We start from the raw sequence: 21000 nt of genomic DNA, 5'->3' as shown, positions 1-21000 counted from the left end.
AACCCAAGCAATATTCCTAGCCTTAACAAGTAACTTAAGAATGTGACCCAGACCATGTAAGAGTATCGTTTGCATGGCGTGTAGGCAAGTATGGGCAGGTACCTCAAGAATTTCTCACCTCCAAAGGCCTGGAACTTTGCTTCCAAACAACTACAAGATCCTGATAAGTGATCAGATGTTTGAAAATAAAAAATATTCTGTTGCTAGTCCAAAGAGGTGCAACTTACCACACTGTGCTGGGCCCTGGCCAGCATCTACCAAGCACATCCCAGTGTTATGCAAACATTGTAAAATGAACACACCACAGACCATATGGTCTTAGCCCAGGTCTTCACTGACACTAGTTCCAGTGTAATTCGGAGTTAGAGTTGTGCCATAACACTCAACATGGTTTGTATTAAAAACATAGCTGACTTGTAAGCCAGCGTTAAACCAGCTACCAACATATTGGAGTTTGAAAGCATGTGGAGACACTTGCCTTTTCTCTTGTGTGGTAACAAAAAGAGGCTGCTTGCTGGTGTCAGGGAGGTTCTGTGGAAGAAACTTAACTCCAGAAGTAACTCTTTGCAGGTGTAATCATGAAGATAAACTGCATCTTCAACTATGGGCATGGTCTTGTGCAGAGAAGACAGAAGGCTTGTAGAGAAAATGGAAGGCTTGAAATTCCTAAAGCATCTTTCATATAAAATATCAGGTGTACCGCAGTTAGACCATCAATCTATTCAAATAACTTTTCTTTGCAGTTTTGGCAGGTAGGGGAGAAAAAAATATTAAACAAGTGTATGAGTAGGAAGAAGCACAAGAGAGACCGCAGTTAGTGTGTTAAAATATATCAGGGAATACAGTTCACTAAAGTTGTTAAGAATTGGACAGAATTTAGAAAAGAAGATGTAAAAAATATTTGGAGGGTTAAAATGGGCTTTTCAAAGATTTTTTTTTTTAAATGAGAATATGTTGCTATTTGGTAGTGTCTTTTTTCTAAAGATGCAGTAAGATAAAATGAGAGAAACTTGAAGCTGAAGAACTGTTTGGTTTTGTTACTCAAGTAGTATACTTCTGATAGATAAAAATAGCCTTGGAACATCTTACAGTATAAGGCAATGCATTCTGGGTTGCTCTCAGATGAAGGATAGGGAGATACATGTTTGGGTCTCCTTAGTTCTTGAGGGTTGACACAGCTGAAATTCTGTACGGAGAAGTGCTGCTGCACTCCTTAACTATACCCAGTAAGGGAATTCTAAAGAAAAAAAATGGGCTTCTGGTGCACTGAATTTTGTGTTCCAGTAGCAGCCAACATGTATCAAACTCCTCACAGAAAAGATTATGGCCACATGTATCTACTGTATCTAAATTTTAATGCTGCTATCTGTACTTCGATTGAAAATTTGTCCTTCTGAGCATGGATGAGCATGGACATCATCAGTCTGTCTCTGGGAAAGAAAACTGAGATAGAAAACTGATTACTGCTTATTGTATTTGTGTTTCCATAATGCCAACATGTAGAAAACACATTTCTCTGAAGCAGGTGTTGAACTTAGTTCTGCTTCATGTTTGGAATGTGTGTGTATTTATTTTCTTCTTTCTATACAGAAATATGCCACTAACAAGACATTTACTTTAGGTGCATTCCACCTACTGTCACTTTGTCATTACTGCATGATTAATTACAAATCAAGTCTTCTAAATGTGTATTAAGCATTATAAGGATGAAGTTCACTTTTTTTTTTTTTTTTCTTTACAATACTCCTTGCTTCATCTGTTTGGGCTCACCCCAGACATAACAAACTATTATGAATAAGCAATTACCTACAGTACAGGTTTACTGGTTAACTTTAAAAGTATCTGTCAGACGACTAATTATCTATAAGCAATATATTTATCAGGGGGAGCTTCAGTGTCAGCTCAGAGAAGACAAATATAGCCAGCCTCCTAATTTTCTGTTTTCTTGATGAAAATATCTTGTACTCACTTTAAAATCAGTTTTCCTCACTAAGAAGAAGAGGAGTTTAACAATTTAGGAATTATCTATTTTCAGTTTCTTTCGATCATCAGAGGTGTATGAATGTCAAACTGGTGAATAAATCTGAGACAAAATCCTGAACTGGGGAAGTTTCATTCTTGCAGAGGTGATGAAATAGCCTTGCTAGGAATTAGAGGCATGAGTGCAACCAGAGTGTTGGCTCATCTTTAACAATGGCACAGTAAATCTTGTCATTATGGTGCATCACTGTATGCTGATTGTAGTCATTGTTCTATCAGGGCACAAACAGATTTTTCTTAGGCTCTTTCTTGAACGCAGATATAGGTGCAAGAGATCTGTCACTTTCAGAGATATGGTGGTGGCTGTTTCACACAATTTCCTGTTGCTTCTTATAAGAACTATATCCAGAGCTTCCAACAAAGGAAGGGCTGTTTGAGAAATGTTCAGGAGATTACTGAAGCAAGAGATGAGAGAAGAAGGCAGAAGTGTGAATGAGGGCAAAGGAATGGGAAGGTGCACTCTAAGTTCACTACTTGACTTTCTTCATGTAAGGTGGCTGGGTGATGGAATAGGAGAAGCAAGTGGTAGGAGAAGCAAGCGGTAGGAGAAGCAAAGTAGAGAAGGGGGGAGAAAGGTGATGATTAGAACAGCAAAAGGAGAAAAGCAAGGAAGTTGTATAAAATAGTTTCAGTCATTCCATGTCCAAACAACATTATTTTGACTATTTTGTTGCTCTTGTTAGGGACAAACCTATTGCATTGAAGCATTTCTTTAAATATGCCTGCATACATATGTAGCAATTTGCAAATGTCTCGAAAATCCATCCTACTTGTGAGGCGTGATACTGCATGCAAACACAAATAATTGAATATGCATTCTTTGGTAAGGCACCTTGAATGGAAAATGAATCTTCATGAGTTGCTACTCAAACCTGTGTTTTTCTCTTTGCATATGCAACTACAGTATCAATCCTGATGACTTTAAATCAAGGGTAGGGAGGAAGAAAACAAAATAGAGGAGAGCAGACTTCTTAAGATCAAGATTTTTTTCCTTAGCTTTAAAGTATAATAAATTCCTATTGCTAAGTTGTCCTTTTCAGCTGTGCTTATATAAATTTATTTACTCCAGTATTACTGGTTTTCACAATGCTGTTTTGCTGCCTTTTAGAGTAGCTATCCTCATTTGCCTTCCTTATTCCAGAGTGAGAAAAAGAATTTAGAAAAGTAACTTGCCACTGCTAAGGTTCATTTAGCAAACTTTGGATCCCTATTATGGTTTGCCTTCTGGCGGTCTCCCTGTCAGGCATGCAACTCTGTATCATCCAGTTGCTCAGAGAAGTATAATTGGCATATTGAAAACAGCAAAACAGCAGCAGAAAACATCTTAAGGTCTAAATTAAGGCTTCAAGTTTTACAAACAACAGTTGAACGTGTTTTTATAGGTTTTTCAAAGATATTTCTAGCAGATAGGAACACTTGTGTATCCTAGACAAAACCAGTATGAGAGTCATAAGATTTTTTCCCTGTCTCGGGTAATGTGTGTTTATATGATTTTAGTACTGCCTTTACAGTTTGAGAATCTTCTTTATGTTGCCTGGTTGAACAATATGAGCTACAAATTAGATGGCAATTATTCCAGCCTTTATAGCTAGGCAAATTCTGAAGAATATACATAAACTGTTATCCATCCACAGCAGCTGATGTACATTTTCTAATGCAGAGGAATAGAATTATATTTAATGTATGGTTCATATAAGCAATGAAATAAAAGTAAATTTCCAGAGCAGCTTCTTGAAGCTGCAAGTCAATTATCAACCTATTCTTCCTTCTTTCTAGTTTACTTGAAGCATTTGTTAAAAAAACAAAAATAAAAAACCCACCAAAACCAAATCAAACCAAAAAAAAAAAAAAACCAAGAAAAAACCCCAAACAGACAAGCAACCAAACAAAAACAACAACAAAAAAACCCCTCAAAAATCCCAAACAACCAAAATATTTTACCTGGGTGCACCTGACAAGGAAACCAAGCATCTGAAAATGTTGGCAGCAAGTGAACCTTCAAATTCTCTGATAATTTACTGTATTAAGTGCAGATAAGAAGCCTGGTGTTGATAAGGTACTTCTGATGTTAGCAGGGTTTCTGATCCTAGTAATACAGCTTTTTAATAATTTGGAAGCTGAGAACAGTTTATCATTTTAATACTGTGACTGATAAACTATACTTGTTGCTTTGTGGATACTGGACCTCTCTATTATTTTATACATATGATCTGATAGATTCAGAAGAAAAGATCCCTTAAGCTGAACTGCTGGAAATTTTGAAATATCCATATTAATTATACTTTGTACGGCCATTGGTTTTTTCCCCAATTTAACCTTCCCTTCAATATCCATCTCCTCTCTTCAAGCAACTGTTGATACTGCAAACAGTGAGTGATCTGTGTGAAAGGTAGGCTTAGTGGAACACTTTTGCCAATTTTCATTGCAAAATGTATAACTATTTGCAAACTAGCCTCAATAATGTCAAGTTAAGCCTAAACCACAGCCTTTCAACAACCCTTTCCTACCCCACTTATCAGTTTTAGACATATTGGTTTGGTCCAAATGTTTAACTTAAAATATGCCACCTACAGCTAAGCCTTCTACATCCTCTTTTGTTTCTTTTAGGTAATGAGAATAATTGATCCTTTTCTTCTGTATATCACCCTTTTAAGTGTAGACATTCACATCTATACACAGTCTTTTTTTTTTTTGCTAAAATAAACACACCTTGTTATCTTAATCTTTCTTCAGACAACATGAGTGTATTTTTTTTCTCCACCACATGCTTGAGATTTTTTTGCTTTGTTCTAAACTTTCTTGGATTTATTTATTTTGAAACATGTCAAAATACTGATTTAAATGAGATTGAATCATTGTAGGAAAAAAATATGCTGGAATTGCTGTCATATGTTTTTTGTTCTGACTAATGTGGTCTTCAGTCTGGGGGCTTGGGAGTTTTTTTGGGGTTTTTTGCTTGGTTGTTTGGTTGGGTTTTTAAATCAGCAGAAAGAAAGTCTTTATTCTAATAACACTTCTAACGCTGGCTTTGTGTTTTTGGATGCTGATCAGACTATAAATTCACTTACTACATCCTTGTTCTACTTTCTGCCTTCACTTTGGGTGGTAAATGGGTCAGATGCTTAGTGTGCCATCAGCACTTTTTTGGAGAGTTGTCCATTGAAGTGGGACACAGTCCAGGAAAAAAGTCACCTCTAGTCCATGCCCACATGCAGATGTATTGCATTAAGGGAGGAATGAGGAAGGTACAGACACATGGGAAGTGCCCAAAACACACAGGTGGTCTTTACTCATCCCTTGTGGCATTTTAAGATGATTCAGAATGATATCACATGGATTTTGAAGTTTCCACTGGGGTTCATAGAATTATTAATATCTGCATTTTTGACTGAAGGTTGGATGGGGACAGTTGTGTGGAATTTACTGATTCCATAGCACTGAACTGAAGAGTGTGGGAAGGTTTTATGCTACACAGTATCAGTTGAGAGTTAATGACAAGAGCCCTAAACTTGTAATGCCAGGCATCATGCAGTGTAGGGCAGACTTGTTAATAAATTCTGCTTTTTTGAGATTATAGTTTACTTATAAGCTTCTTAAGTGAAGGTTTTTTTTTTTTTCCTTCTGACAATACTGTTTAAAGTTTTTTCAATAGAAATACAGGACTGGAGCCACACAGCAGTTCTGTATTGAATTTCCCTCCCTGCTGACACCTATGAACTGCAGAAAAATGCAATAATAATGTGAAATTTACTTTCCTCCACAACGTTTTGAACAACTGTTTTGATCTAATATGGAAATTTAGACATTGGTTTACAGTTACTGATGCTGAGATGTTAGGAGAGAGTATGAAGTTTACCAAAGCTGCTAGAAACTAATCTAAAACTTTGCAATTTTGATGCTCCCCATGGATACATGGAATGAAGCTATTAAATGTTAGCGAAGTACAACAATATGGGGTTTTATGAAGTTGTCCTTATATTGTAAAAAAAGGCAAAATAAATGTGTCTCTATTTTCCCTTGTTAACCCTACTTAGAGAAGTATGATGAAAACCCCTGAAGACCTAATCAGCCCTTTGCTACTGTTTCATTCTGTTTAATTTATATCCTACCACTTTGTATGCACTGTTAATGTGTGTGTGACATCCTTTTTATTTCTTTACTATAGACTACACATCTAAGTAAAAGTACAATGGGTATTTTTGTACTTGAAGAGAAAAACTTGTCAGAGAACAGGAAGGAATCTGACACTAATTTTTCAATGTGCAAATTAAAAAAATCCAAAATCATTTTATATCATTGAAGTCTCCTACTCAATAAACACATTATTATTACTTTAAAAAGAATGAATTCAGGAGAAAAAAAAAGCTCCTTAACTTTCCAAAATGGTAAAATTAGTTTGCTTACATCTTCAAGGCTGGAGAGAGTTACTAATCTATCAGAAACTAACTGATGTAAGAATCTTGAAAAGTCATGAGCTTTGAGACAGTTCAGACTTTCAAGTTCTGCTCCATCTCTAATGTTTAATAGATACAGTTTTATCCTCTTTGGAAGTCAAAATACACATTTGAAATACCAGCCTCAAATCCTTCTGAAGTGTGTGACATGTCTCTCTGGTAATATATAGTATTTTGGAAGTGCTTTGGGCCTGAATGAATATATGGATGTGAGGAACTGAGGCAATCCGAAGGGAGTAACACAGGCAACTCCTCATGTCCGATAATCTGCTGATCTCCTTTGAATGAGGATGGAAACGTCAAAAACATTTTGGGAATGCGACAAATTTGGAAAAAAAAATAGTCTGGACATGTCACATGCTGAACACCAGTGACTGAATTTTTTAATGATGAAGGTGAGAAAATATTTCCATAAATATTTCCACTACTTTCCTATATGTCCATATGCAGAAAGTGTGGCATGACTGCAAATTACTTTGTGAAATTGACGATTTTTATCAGATACATTTTTATAAAATTTATGTATTAAAAACTCAAACTTTCAAAATAATTACAAAAAATTTGAAGGCTGATTACTTTAAGAGAACAGCTTGTAATCAAGGTGTTAAGCTATGGAATAACAAGAAGTTCAAGAGTAAAAGCAGGAGATGTCAAGCTAGTAAGTGGAAAAGTAGATGCTAATTATATCACTGGACTAGAAAGAAAGGCATTTGGAGTGTACATCTGTCTGTGCTAACCTTTTTGTGCACATGACCTGTGGGTTAGTCTTTCCATATGTGTGAGATTTTTTAACTCATCCCCTGCTTTAATCACTTACCTGGTAGAGCCTTCCCAGACAAGGATTGTTGTTTAATGCATTAGCATCTGGCTCAGGAGTGCTGCAGTCTGCAGGAGTGACCTGGACCTTGCCTACAGCTCCCAGAAACCCAGAATGGCCCTACCTGTGGCTGCCTGAAGTATGAAAGAAATGTTTGATATTCGTAACCAAATGTCTGTAAGATCAGATCTCAGTCCCAAAAATGTAGTTTAATACAAGAATTATGGAACTATGTTCCGTAAGTTTTTCAAATGAAGGTTATAGACACTTGCAGGACTATATGCTGTGTACTGAGAAATTCCAGACCTGAGAAGGAAAATGGTGGTAAATATGAGAAGTACACTGTAATAGAAAGCAGAGAAAAATCTGATAGAGAATTATATTGCGATAGAAAACATAAAAACAAAGATGACTGTCCCTGACTGAAAGTTGTGACAAGTAGCTCTTTATAGAACTTAAAAAAGGGTAAATAGAAGTCAGACTCTTCCTTCCCCAGCAGGAGGCCAGTTGTGCCTCAGTTTCCCACTCTTTATGGTAGAAGTTTCAAGGAAATTATACAGTATGTGCTGGCTTTTCTAAAAAGATCACTCCACCTTATATCTATTCCAGTGCAATTAAGACAAACCCCCTACTTCTATACCCATTCTTGTGTGCATATAATTCTGATATAATATATACATGTATATAATTCCAATATTTAATAAAACACAGCTATCTTTTCACATAATCCATGCACTTTCATGCTCCCTAAGCCTGTTTGTGAGGGTTGTTTCAGCTGTGTTGCACTCAGTCCCACAACAAACTACATACCAGCTTAGATCTACCTTCTTCTCAAGAGGATTTAAGCCTCAGGCTCAACCCATTTCATTCTAAAGCATTTTTCTGTAAACACAGTCCTATGCTGTTGCTGCTTCACCTTCAGCCTTTATAATGTATTTACCTTTTCATGTCCTTCCCCAGCTTTCGCTTTCCAAGTCCTGGGGAGAAATTTCTTTCCATGTGCTGCCTAGTTCTTGCATGATGCTTCTTGCTCCATCTGCAAGAACCAAATCTCAGATGCCGTGTCAAGATGATTCAATAACATTTTTATTGCTATTCTTTATGTTTCATAAGTTCAGAGTCTTCTGTCTCTGCATTAATGTTAGCCAAGGTTGTACTGTAAAATCAGCAAGGAAAATGAAACTTTCTTGAAGTATGGTGATCATTATTTCACGGTCAGCCTCCACAGTATTGAGAATTGAACCTAAAGTTCTGTATTTATTGGGGAAATTCAAATCTACGTATTTTTGAAGAGTGTAGCAACTATTCAAAAAAAAAAAAAGAAAGACAAATTCCTTCTGTGTGTGGAGGGTGTTCTTACTTTTGAATGAAAGTAGCTCTTTGAAGCAAAACAAAAAAAAATCATGAGTCACTGGAGTATAAAAAGAGAAAGGAAAAGGTTAGGAAATGTTAATGAAAAGAAGTTGGGAAATGTTTGTGAAATCTAGAATATGGGTAATTTTAAAAACAATTTCTGTTTTAAGTTATGCTGATGCCAAGATATTTTATCATAAAAATGTCTGTGGAAATGAGACATATAGATACCTTTCAGAGAAAACAGTCTGTCATTGTAACACTGAAGTGTTATAGATGGCACCAACTATAAGAATTGTTCCTGAAGTACCCATAGACTTATTTTGAAGGCAGAACCAACTTTAATAAAAGGGTATTCAGCACACTGCAGGAAACTGATTAGATGATAGATAGCCCATTGCACTACAGTAGTAGCTTTTATTTTTAAACATTCAATTATTTAAATTAAAGGATTTTGGTGTTTAACAAAACACATTGTTGTCTCATACACAGAAATATGAAATTTAACACTTCTCGTTTTCCAACAGCTCTACACTTTTATCAAGTCTCTTTTTTTTTTCCTCTTTTGTTGCATTGTGATTGCATTCTTTTATCAGATATTAATTTAAAAGGACTGCAATGAATCTAGGTAATATTTTGAGTTTAAGTATCAATTGTATTTTCGTAGCTTGTATAACAATGCTTCTCATTTTTAATACCTCATTTTCAGAATATTACTGTTATCCCAACATTTTTGTGGAAGAAAGTAGTTCTTAGTTTTTTTTTTCTCCCATCTTTGTTGATGGGAGTTGATGCAACTCCACTGCTTGGGAATGTGACACAGTGCATTACCAAAATAAAACTACACACACGACATACTGTGTTATTACTAAGGGCAAATAATACTAAGTACTGATTTATGTGCTAAGACATGATCCTGCAAACAGTTATTATGATGAAGTTTACAATATGCAAGAATTTATTTGGATCTATAAGCATTTGCATTAACAGGTCAGAATGGACAGCAACTGGATCCCTCTCTACACGTGCCTAAAATGGAGGAATAACACTAATACTGAGATACAGGTAGAACAGCTGCACACTATTTCAAATATATATGTTCCTTATTCCTCTTATTTAAGAATTAAAATGAAGGAGGTTTATAGGATGTGTATGAGCATCATATTTAACCATTTTTAATGCTCTTTCAATTATTATGAGCAATTAATGGCAAAACTACTGTTTCCTTGCCACTGTCCTTAAAAAGAATCAAAAAGAATGTGCTAGTGATCTGAGAAAGTTACTACATGAGAGCAGGGGTAAAATGTGTTCTTCTGGCACTTGTTATTAAAAAAAAATAGCATAGGTACAGGTTGATGAACTTAGACTCCAAGTTTGATTGGTGGTGTGTGTTTTTCTGGATCTACCAGAAGACTCACTGCAGAAAGCTTTCCAGAAGTCTAATTTTTGAATGGTAGAGATGGTACAGTAGTACTTTCTAACTTTTTTTTTTTCTAAATCCCAAACAAAACAAAACAAAACAAAAACAAAAACTCCAAAAGGGTCAGATTCAAATAATGAAACTTTTGAACAAAGTGAGACATTCAGAAAATATAAAAACCAAAAAGAATTTGTAGGGTAAGAGCATACTTGGACCATCCTCATTAATTATCAGAGTGTCTTCCTGAAGTCACATGCATTGTATATGACTGAATAATAAAGAGTTAATGTTATCTTCAAATGACCTTAACTACAAATTACTGTACTGCCAATATTGTAGTTGTCACGATGCTGCCAGCAATCCCTCAGCAATGCAGTTTAAATGTTATGCATGTAGGAGGAATTAGAGAAGCGCTTACTGAAAACCTAATTAACCCCCTAATGCATTTAAGGTGAACTCCTTGTTTCTTAAATCTCTGAATATGCATAATAACAACAGCCCTCCAAGGGGAGGATTGAGTGTCCATATTAGAGGATCTTAAAAGATTTAATTAGCTGGTTGTAGGAGTTTAGAAGAACATGAGGAAATTTTTAACCTGACTTTATGGCAGTCTTCTCTTGCCCCTAAGACAAAGTTGAAAGTATCTGATCCATAATTTGCTTAAAATGATAAAGCATTTTAGTAAATAGATAATGCTTCAGCTCACTACAGGAAACTGTGGGTAACTAAAGAGCTGCAGAAAGCTCTGCTTAAAAAAACAGAAACCCTCTATGTTTTTTGATGGAAAGAACTCAAGGAGTAACAGAATTGATACAGCACAGCTTTCAAATATGAAAGATTACCTAACCAATAAAGGCTGAAGTAAAATGACCCTATATTAGCTTGAGGCCTGAGTCTGTGGTGGTTCTTTCTTGAAGTGCCACATTTCTCCTACTTGATTTGTTTAAAGAAAAAAAAATATTTAATAAGAGTTTGTTTTGGTTTTGACTGGGGTAGAGTTGATTTCCTTCCCAGTAGCTGCTGTGGGGCTGTGTTTTGGATTTGTGCTGAACACAGGGTTGATAACACAGAGATGTTCTTGTTGCTGAGCAGGGCTTACACAGAACCAAGGCCTTTTCTGCTTTTCATACCAACCCCGCTGGTGAGGAAGCTGGAGGTGCCTGGGAGGATGGGAGGGGACACAGCCAGGAAAGGTGACCCCAGCTGACCCAAGGGCTATTCCAGAGAGTAGGACATGATGTTCAGTATATAAAGTGGGGAGGAAAAGGAGGAAGGGGTGACATTTGGAGTGATGGTTTCTGTCTTCCCAAGTCATCATTGCCTGCGATGCGACCCTGTTCCCCTGGAGATGCCTGAGCACCTGCCTACCTACAGGAAGCAGGGAATTAATTCCTTGGTTTGCTGGCTTTGTCTCAATGAATTTTCTACCTTTTACCCTTCCCATTCTCCAGTATCTCACAGGTGGGAGGCTGAGTGAGCAGCCGGGTGGTACCTGGCTGCTGGCTGGGGTTAAACCATGACAGAATTAATACAAATTTGCTGCTGTTTGGTCCCAGAAAAACATGGCCCTAGAAGTGGTATTGCAAATCAGATTAGTTTTTATTAGAACTATAAAAGGCAGTACTTGCTACAATTTCTAGTTGCTCTCTGCTTTCCCTCTGCCTGGACAGTACAGCTTGGTTAAGGAAGAATTGGTTTTTAGGTGTGTGTTTTGTTTGTATGTGTGGTTTGTTTTGTTTCTTTGTTGTTTTTTTTTTTTTTTTTCAGTAGGGTTTGAGTGCAACCTAAGTCACTCTTACACCACAGTGAGTGCAGGCTGAATAATCCCTGTCAGGAGGCAAAGAGAAGGCCACAGTGATCTTGTCTCAGACTGCACCCACTGACAGACTCAATCCAGGTGGTTCTGTTCCACATGTGATCACTTGATTTTGCAGTGGTGTTTTAAATATAAAAGGGGAAAAATCTTTATGGAGAAAAACTGACTATAGCTCTTAGGAGATAATTTCAAATAAATAAATTCCATTTACTGCCTGAATTGTAACAGTGACTTTACAAATTTTCCCCCTATAGGACCAAACTCTCCCAATTAAATGAAGTTGAGGCAAACCAGTTTAGTAATTTTGGAATAATAAACATTGGCAATGCCATTTGCATGTGTGGGCAACTGAGTTTGCATGGTGTTTTTACTGCTAGGTTTTTTTTTTTTTTTTTTTTCAAAATAAAGATGAGTCAGGCTACTTAGAGATATGCAGTACTCCAGTAGGAATTCAGTAGCAATTCTTTACATAAAAGTTAATTTACTTAACTTGTCAATTTTCAGGTTTAATTTATAGCATTGTTATAGACCAGAACACTTTAAAGTTCAGCTCCTCAAGGTGAATGCTGTTGTATTCTTATTTATTATATTTTTGTGTATGCAGTCCTTTCCCTGTGAATAAAATGTGTGAATGGCCATGACTTTCATACTGTGAAAAAGATGAGAACTCCAACAATGAATCAAAGAAATCAAAGGCTGAAATCTTGTAGGCATGAAATATTGCTTTTGTACCACAGCAGCACAGCAGAGAATTTTCATTAGGGCCATGCCCCAAAGAAGAACTTCCTTATTTCTGCTTCCTGTAACAACCTTTAAATTCATGGCAAAACATCAGAGAGATGAGCTCTCCATCTTAGGGCAACCAGTGATACAAAAAAATTTTGTCTGTGCAATTTAGGAGAATTCTAAGATTCAGCTAGAGGTGTGGGGTTTTTTTGTTGTTGGATTTTTTTTAACATGAGGCATAGTTATATGAAAACAACATTCTCGTTATCTACCTAATTTTACTAGCTATTTTTAAACTTTTTCTTCTATATTTAGTTAATTATGTCGTTAGGGAGAAGCAGTTGATAAAAACAAGTAGCAAGTTAACCACAAACTTGTTATACCTCTTAATAGTTCATAACCCAACTCTTTCATGTTTCTTTCATTTTGCATATATATAAATTTTGGAAGCCTATTTTGGTGTGCACACACTCTTTTTGCGCCATAAAAAGACGAGATGTGACCACAAAGTAAAAAATATACAGGTAATTAATTATAGGTAATTAACAGTAATTGACACTTAGTTAAAAATGTAGTTCTTAACTTTTTACTTACTTCCACAACTTTTATTTGTTTCATCTTATCATTGAACATTAATATATTTTAAAAAATGGATACGTTTTACCTACAGTTTTAACTAAGGAAGAGGGCTCTGAATATGTATGAAACGTAATAGCATTAGTATACATCCTCCAAGAATGTTAAAAAATCACTGGAAACAAATGAACTACAAATATTTTATTGTTCATTTGCATTCATTGCATTTCCTAACTTTAGTCATTAAGCATTAATCTGTTTTGCTAAAATGCTACAGCTTGAAATAATAAATGGATCAAAATGCATGAAATATAGGAAACCATTTCTAAAAGGAAAAGATAACATGAAAATTAATTGACAGATCTAGTTGCTTCTAGACAGATTTTAAAAATTATTTTAAACCTCTTCTGACACCTGAATACATCTTTAAATACCTTCTGGCAGCTCTTCAACCTTCTTTTTATGGGAGCAGCATGAAAGATGAGACCTTCTAACAGTGCTAGGAAGTGCCATGCCGTGTATAACATGCAAAAGCTGTAATCATATTTAAGTATTGTTTGTAAACTCTGGCTCCTCCTCCAGAAGAGAACCCTGACCATATCAATATGTTACAAAACATATCCATAACTGGAGTTTTTGTTTTGTTTTCTCGTTTTGGGGCTGTTAGCAGTGATATAAAGTATTTAGAAAGGAGTCCAGCCCAGGAACCCTGTTAGAGTTGTGAGACCTACGAGTCTGTAGAGTGGTTTGCTCTCATCCTGCACTGTGCTGGCTCTGGGAGCTGTGCCATGATGAGCTGAGAGGCAGAGGATGCTTGCTCTTGGTCTGAGCTCTGCCTGGCAAAATTTCTCACTTGCAGCATGGGAGGCTTCATCCTACTCCTGGGAGAAGGGCAGGCAGGCTAAGCCCATGCTTTAACTACTGATCTTCTGGATGAAAGAAGACTGTAGGCTGCTCTAAGAGAACTTTTCTAAATGGCTACTACTTTAGACAGGAAAGAAAACTTCTCCTTTTATGCTTAATCACAGGCTGATGCAAAGTTGCAGGGCTTGGCAGCTGTGTGCTGACCTGTTTGAAGGGGACACAGCGCTGAACTACAGCAGGGTGGTGAAACACTCAGTGAAAGAAATTCATATGTGTTCAGCACCAGCCTGGCATACCCAGCAGTTTGTGCTACATTGCACCCATAGACATCTTTTTTTTTTTGTTTTGCAGAGTCACTTAGGATTGAAGGAGCTCTTTGTTCTAGCAGGATAGGCTTAGAGCAGGTTTGCCAGGACTCAGTCAAAGCCTAACTGCACAATAAATTTTCTGGGCAACTCCTTCTTGTGTTTGAGTAGAATTCTCTGGTTGGTTTTTTTTGTTTGTTTGTTTGTTTTTGTTTGTTTTTTGTTGTTGTTTTTTTGGGGTTTTTTTTGGTTTTTTGTGGGGGTTTTTTTTGTTTGTTTGTTTAATTTCTTTTTTGTGTTTTCTAGTTTTTGCTAACTGCCTTTTGCTCCTGTTAGTGGGTGTTACTCAGAAAGGCCTGGTTGCTTCTCCTTCATTCCCCTGCACCAGATATTTACACACACTGAGAAGATCCCCCCTGAGGCTTCTCCTCAGTCCTGTGTTCTCAGCCTTGCTCCAGTCCCTTTATTGTCTGTGTTAATCATATCCAAAAGACATCACAGCTATTTCACAGTGAATGGAGCACCAAATTTAAAATATTATGTTTCCAACAAATCTGACTCTCAGAGGCTCTAGTTAAGACACTGGACACATAACAGATATGTGCAACTGAACTGAAATGACTTACACCTAGCCAGCCTGTGGAAGCAGGAAATCTTAGTAGCTGCTATATCTAGCTACTAATCAGAAGTCCAGCTTTCTATTTTCAAAATAGGAAAATCAAAATGAATGTGTTTGGTGATAGATCTTGGAATAAGATACCTGCGAATGCCAAAGATCAGCCATCACAGAGGTAACAGAACATGGAATTTTGTATCCTGTTAAAGAAATCAGTGATTAAGATTCCATAAGAATCACCTAACACAGGCAAGAGATGTCCTCCAATTGGACAAATTGTTGATCCACTGCTGATCATTAAAGAAAAGGGAAGAAAAAAAACCAAAAAACAAAAACCCCACAGGGCTGAAGATAATCTGGTTTTGATTATGTACAGAGCTCAGGAGAAAAAGTCACAAAACCAACCCCTCTCCGGGGAAAAAAATAATCCACAGATCAAACCACAATTAGTGATTTATTCGGGCAGCAAGGGTGTACATATTTATTTGAACTAAGCCCTGCATTTCCAAACTGAATTTTAAAATTATTTTGGGGAGAGAAAATAGCCAAAATAGTTCTGTGTCATCATTCTGAAGTGAAGCATTTCTGGTTTCTTAAGCCAGTGACTAGGGAACTGATCTGAAATCTTTTCCTAATTCATAAGATAGACTTAAACTCACCTTTTGGGATCTTACCCTCCCAAAAGAGGCCAGATGCCTTCCAATATGGACCTTACTTTGATGCACCAGTTGAAAACCATCTATCTAGATCAATCCTAAGTATTCAATAATGAATAAAAGAGAGACTCAATAGCCTGTCACATTCTGTCACATCCAGTGTACTTGAAAAGAGAGGATGAGAGGGGGAAAAAAAGACCCCAAAACACTTCTATTCTGGGTCAATTGCTCTGAATTTATTTCTTCGATTATTCAAGTTAGTAGCTGAATTGAAAAATCAATTATTTATGCATCTGTAACGGCATGCTTCCTTTTTGCCAGCTAGTTGTTGGATATGGGCATTTCATCAGCTTTTCCTTCTAGCCCAAGGTACTCAACCTCCCACCCCTCACCCTGATTTTATGGAGGAGAGCCTGTGTGATAGCTTAATGGAGAGTGTATCAAACCTGTATGGAAAACTTGCAGTCCTGTTGGGATGTCATTTCCTTACTGAAGAGACAGAGAGTTCTGCGTTACAGAAGGGACAAAAAGTCAGCCTGTGGTGTTTTCTGAGGGGAGAGTTCCCCAAGCACAATCACTGATTACTTATAAACCCCAATTTATGGAGCTACATGAGAATCTGTGGAGCTGTGTCTATGGAAGGTGAAGATTTTGGAGAGGTCTGACTAGAACGTAGGACATGGATCACTTGCATATTTTGACGTTGAAATGGCAGTCTTGACTGGGTGCATGGGAAAGCAGAGGTTTGAATGAAAACCCAGAAATTTTTCTGAAGCATTGTCATTTAAGGTTCACAGCTCTGAGGTCAGACACTTAAGTTCCTTGTAAATCATTAGGGCATCAACAGTATGGGTGTTCAAGAGGAAATGGTGCAGTCTCTGGGTAGGAGTGTCATGTGGGCTTGTAAAGGTGCCTGAGCTTGATGACCTGAGAAATCCTTTCTGACCTAAGACACTGCAATAGCTCAGTGTAAATGGCCAGTGGATCTTTTTTAAATACAGAACCTGCTCAGGCAAGCTCTTTAATAAATGCTATCTCCTTTCAAACTCCTTAGAAGTGGACACTGATTGTCATCCCATATTCCTATTGTTAATAAGTCCTTCCCAAACACAAAGATCAAATATACAAGATGATTCGAACATTTCTTTGCTGTCCTCTGCTTAATAAAACAAGCAAAAGCAAGTGAATAGCAATCGCCCATCTAAAAGGCACAGCACTATTCATAAAGCATATTGCTCCTTTAGATTCCCCAAATTCTAATTAGAACTTTACAAAGCAATAACAAAGATAGCAACTGGATTCTAAACTAATAATTCTAAGCTCTGTGCAAACAGGAGATCCCCAGTGTCAGTAAAATAATACAAGACACCTGTTTTATATGGTACACATCAAAAGCAAGCCCCAAGGACAATAACTTTTAATACAATAATTATTAAATGTTTATTAGCCAAAGCTCAAAATATCAAGATATGTATTGTAGCAGAAAAACAACCATCTCCCAGGCACACAAAATCTTTCTATTTTGATGATTAAAACTTTGGTTGCCAATAATCTTGTGGCCCAAGGTAGCAGGTGTTATTACTGTTCTTAGAAAGTAATAAAAGGATATTTCTTATCATTCAGTTTTCCTATTTAGAATTTAAAGTACACTCTTGTCTGTTTGAAATTAAATTCTTAAATTAAATACTTTATAGCTTTTTCATTTTCTTGGAGATAACAAAGTTACTAATACAAAAAAAAAGTTTATTTAAAAATCCAGAGAGGGTTTCAAACACAAACTTTGTAAAAGTGCATTAATGTTTTGCAGATACACAACTACATCTCAACTAAGTCCACTTCTTGCACCAAACAAAACTGTATTTAAATCTAGACCAAAACTTTTAACCTCTGCATTTGTTTTGCTAACAAAGAATACCCAACAATAAACAGAACAATATTATTGCCCACTTCTCCTTCAGGCCCAGTTCATTAAGCAATCCTCCAAGCATAAATTTAGATAGGGAATTCAATTTGGATCTCCAGTATCATAAAAGAAAGGTAAAGCAATAAACAATAAATAAAATTAGAGCATGTATGGGACTTTCCCCAGTAAAGAAGGAAGGAAGAGGGGAAAAAGTAATTTCTCCAGGACTGCTCTGACAGATCACTCACATGAGTGATTTGATTTCTTTTTTTTGATTGCTGCTGTTATTTACTTGCTTACACCTAACAAGGAGGTGGGGCTAATTGAAGCAGAGGGTTTTAAACTGGGAAAAAAGTGCTTGAAGTGATACTGATCTTTTAAACTGGGAAAGAAGTGCTTGAAGTGATAGTGAGTTGAGAATCTTTAGGGATGTCTCTCGTTCTTCCCTGCTGGGGGAGGAGCAGCAATAAGAACTGGGGCTATTTCTGCTAGAGTGGTGCAATCTATCTGCTGCAGACTCCTCACCTTTGGATAAAACTCAATCTACAGGTGGTGTTAGCCCTCCTGGAAGCAAAAAACCATCATGCTAAAAACGGTGTCCTGTGTGTGATGGGGTTTTCTCAATGAAGAACAGAGGTTACTAGGCTGCAGTTGTAAGAAGCGGGTTCGGAGTACCCTTGAGTACTCAGTTGAGGGATTGCTGCTGATTCCATCTAAATAAAAGCAAAACCCACTGAGTAGAAATAGAGGTTTTGTTGGTTTTTTTTTTTTTTTTTTTAGTATACAACTTTGATAAATTAATAGTACTAGTTAATGAAATCAGCTAGTTCCTTATATAAGGCTTTGGATTCACTGTAAATCAATTAAGATGAAAAATGGTTGGAGAAGAACTTCTATAACAGAACGAATGACAGTGAGATTTTGGAATTAATCAGGGCATGTGAGGGGAAGAAATAGGAGACAGTGTTGAGAGAGAAAATAAGCATTTCTCTAAATAAAAGTACATTCATATATGCCAAAGAAAATAGTTGGAGACCAAGTGCACTAATGTTGAAATGCTCAGCAATGTAATAGGTTTTGAAAGCAATTTTTCAACGAGGTTGCTGTACCACCTAAGGGCAAAGTTGATAACTATCTTCAACAACCCTTAAACTTTAAAATACTTCTCTGTACATGAGATAAAAAGGCAGAAATCAGCAAAAGAAATTAATCCCATGTTTTCTATAGCTTCCTGGGTGTTCTAATAGCTTGGAAGAGCTGGAACTCTGATATTCCCATTTACAGACTTGTATTGTTTCTCTACAATGACACTTCCCAGAACTTGTTACAGGAGTACATAGGAAGTGGCTGCTGGTTGAAAATCCACCAGTCTGTAATCTACTTTCTATCACTGAAGGCAGAATTTGGTATCTAACCAATAATATTCTTTAATGAACACGAGCATCCTATGAGACACTGAGAGCTTTTTACCTCTCAGCAATATAGACAAAAAAACTGGCATCACCTTGCTGCGTTAAGTTTTTTGCACTTAATATAGACGTCTTGAATTTATTTATGAGAAATAGATCACACATATTTCAAGGGAAAAAAAATTAAAATTTTAATCTTGGGTACTTACTTTCCCATCTATTATCTTTTCTTAGGTTTACCTAATTTCTGATTATAGCAAACAATTTTGTGCTCTTGTGATATATCTAGTTTGACAAGAAGCATGTAGGACAAAATATATTTTAAGTACAATTTTTTTCTCCTTACTTCAATTAATCTATTTTTAAGGTGGGCTAGAAGGGAAATTTGTCTCTAATCCAACAGAGATTTTTTTTTTTTTTTTCAATTGAAAGTCTGATCCAGTGAGTGAATCTGTAAAATTCATGGGTTTTGCTTCAATAACTTTTAGGCTATGTACACCCAGTTTACAATTAAATGATGAGGGGTTTATTTATAAAACTGCCAAGAATATAATAATTTGAATCAGGGTGAGTGATTTCCATTTTATGCATCTTCAGAAATGACACAGACTGTGTTAGATAAGACTGATGCTGCAGCAGTGCAACCATTTCAGTTTGTCTTCAAAATGTTCATAGAATTCACAGGTCTTGCACAGAGCTGTTGCTGTTTATGATGATACAGAGGATGGAGTAGAGTGGTTCAGCCACGTCAGCTCAACAGCTTTAAAAAATAATCAATTAAATCTGTGTTTCTGGCAGTTTTGTGAGATAACAGCAGATTTCTGAGGTAAGAAATTGTTTCTTTGTTTAATTGGTTATCATCCTTGATGGATGGATATTTGAGAAATTACAGGAATGTAGCTGCTTAATTTGAACAAAGAATAGAATTTGACAATAATGTAGAGTGGGATAAGGCTACCTTTTCATTTACACAGATATGATTTAAAAGTGTAATCTCTTTAAATTGTGTTTTCATAAGGCTGCAGTTGATTACAGATTTTTATTAGCTGAAGTGAGGCAATATGTCTTGCACATTACTTCTGAAGTATTCATGCAGCTGTGCTGCTTTATATAGAACTGCTAGAAATCTACCAGTAAAAAATATCACCTGACGCTGTTTCTTGTTAGATATAATTTTGAAATATGAAAGCATCTCAAAATAAATCTTGATGCAAACTGGAGAAGTAAGAGGTTCTGATCTCCACAGCAAATAAAGACTTGAAATTGCCATGGGAAACACACTAGATGCTGAACAACACTTACCTACCCACAGGACACGTAGAGCAGGTGAAATACAAAGCTCCTGCGGAGTCTTTTAATATTACTTGTGACTCCTCTGGAAGTACTAATTTTGAGTCTGACAGCACAGTCAGTAGGGGAACTCAGTTAATCTGTGTTTGTTGTCTCTGAGATGGCAGCCACGAGGTCCTGCTGGGAGGGTAGTTTTTATAATGTGGGCACCAGTACACTTGAGAATGGGCACAGACCCCAGGGAGTTTCAAACGAAGTCACTCAAGAGCTGTGAGTGATAATGACTTTCATGCTAGAGGCACTGTTTAATTAAGCAACCCTCATGATTTCACACATTTGTGAGAGATGCTGCATCTTTAAGAAATGGAGGGTTCTAACAAGAAAAAGTTCATAATGTAAAACCAGAAGGTATTAATTTTTAAAGGATTTTCAAAAGCAAAACACTACTACATTAAAATAAGTTTAACTATTCAGTACAAGAGCTACAAGAGACTCAGAAATCCAAACCAGGCCCTATGTGCAACTGAGAAAAATTGCAAGCTGGACAAGCTGGAGAGCAGCTAAAACTCACCATGGGCCCCTCTATTTTGTTTGCTTTCTGTCTGGGTGCCTGTGGCTCCCCCACTGAGCACTCCTCAGTCCTCTGAGGTCTGGGATGTGTGTTGTTTTTCACCCAAATATTTATTTTAAGACCTGTAAGGTCTTAAGTTTGTGTCCTTAAGATTGTGTCCTTGGTGATCACTTTAAAAAACTTA

This window comes from Motacilla alba, chromosome 4 (assembly GCF_015832195.1).
Source record: "Motacilla alba alba isolate MOTALB_02 chromosome 4, Motacilla_alba_V1.0_pri, whole genome shotgun sequence".
In the NCBI taxonomy this organism is placed as follows: domain Eukaryota; kingdom Metazoa; phylum Chordata; class Aves; order Passeriformes; family Motacillidae; genus Motacilla; species Motacilla alba.
Note: the sequence above shows the minus strand (reverse complement) of the source record.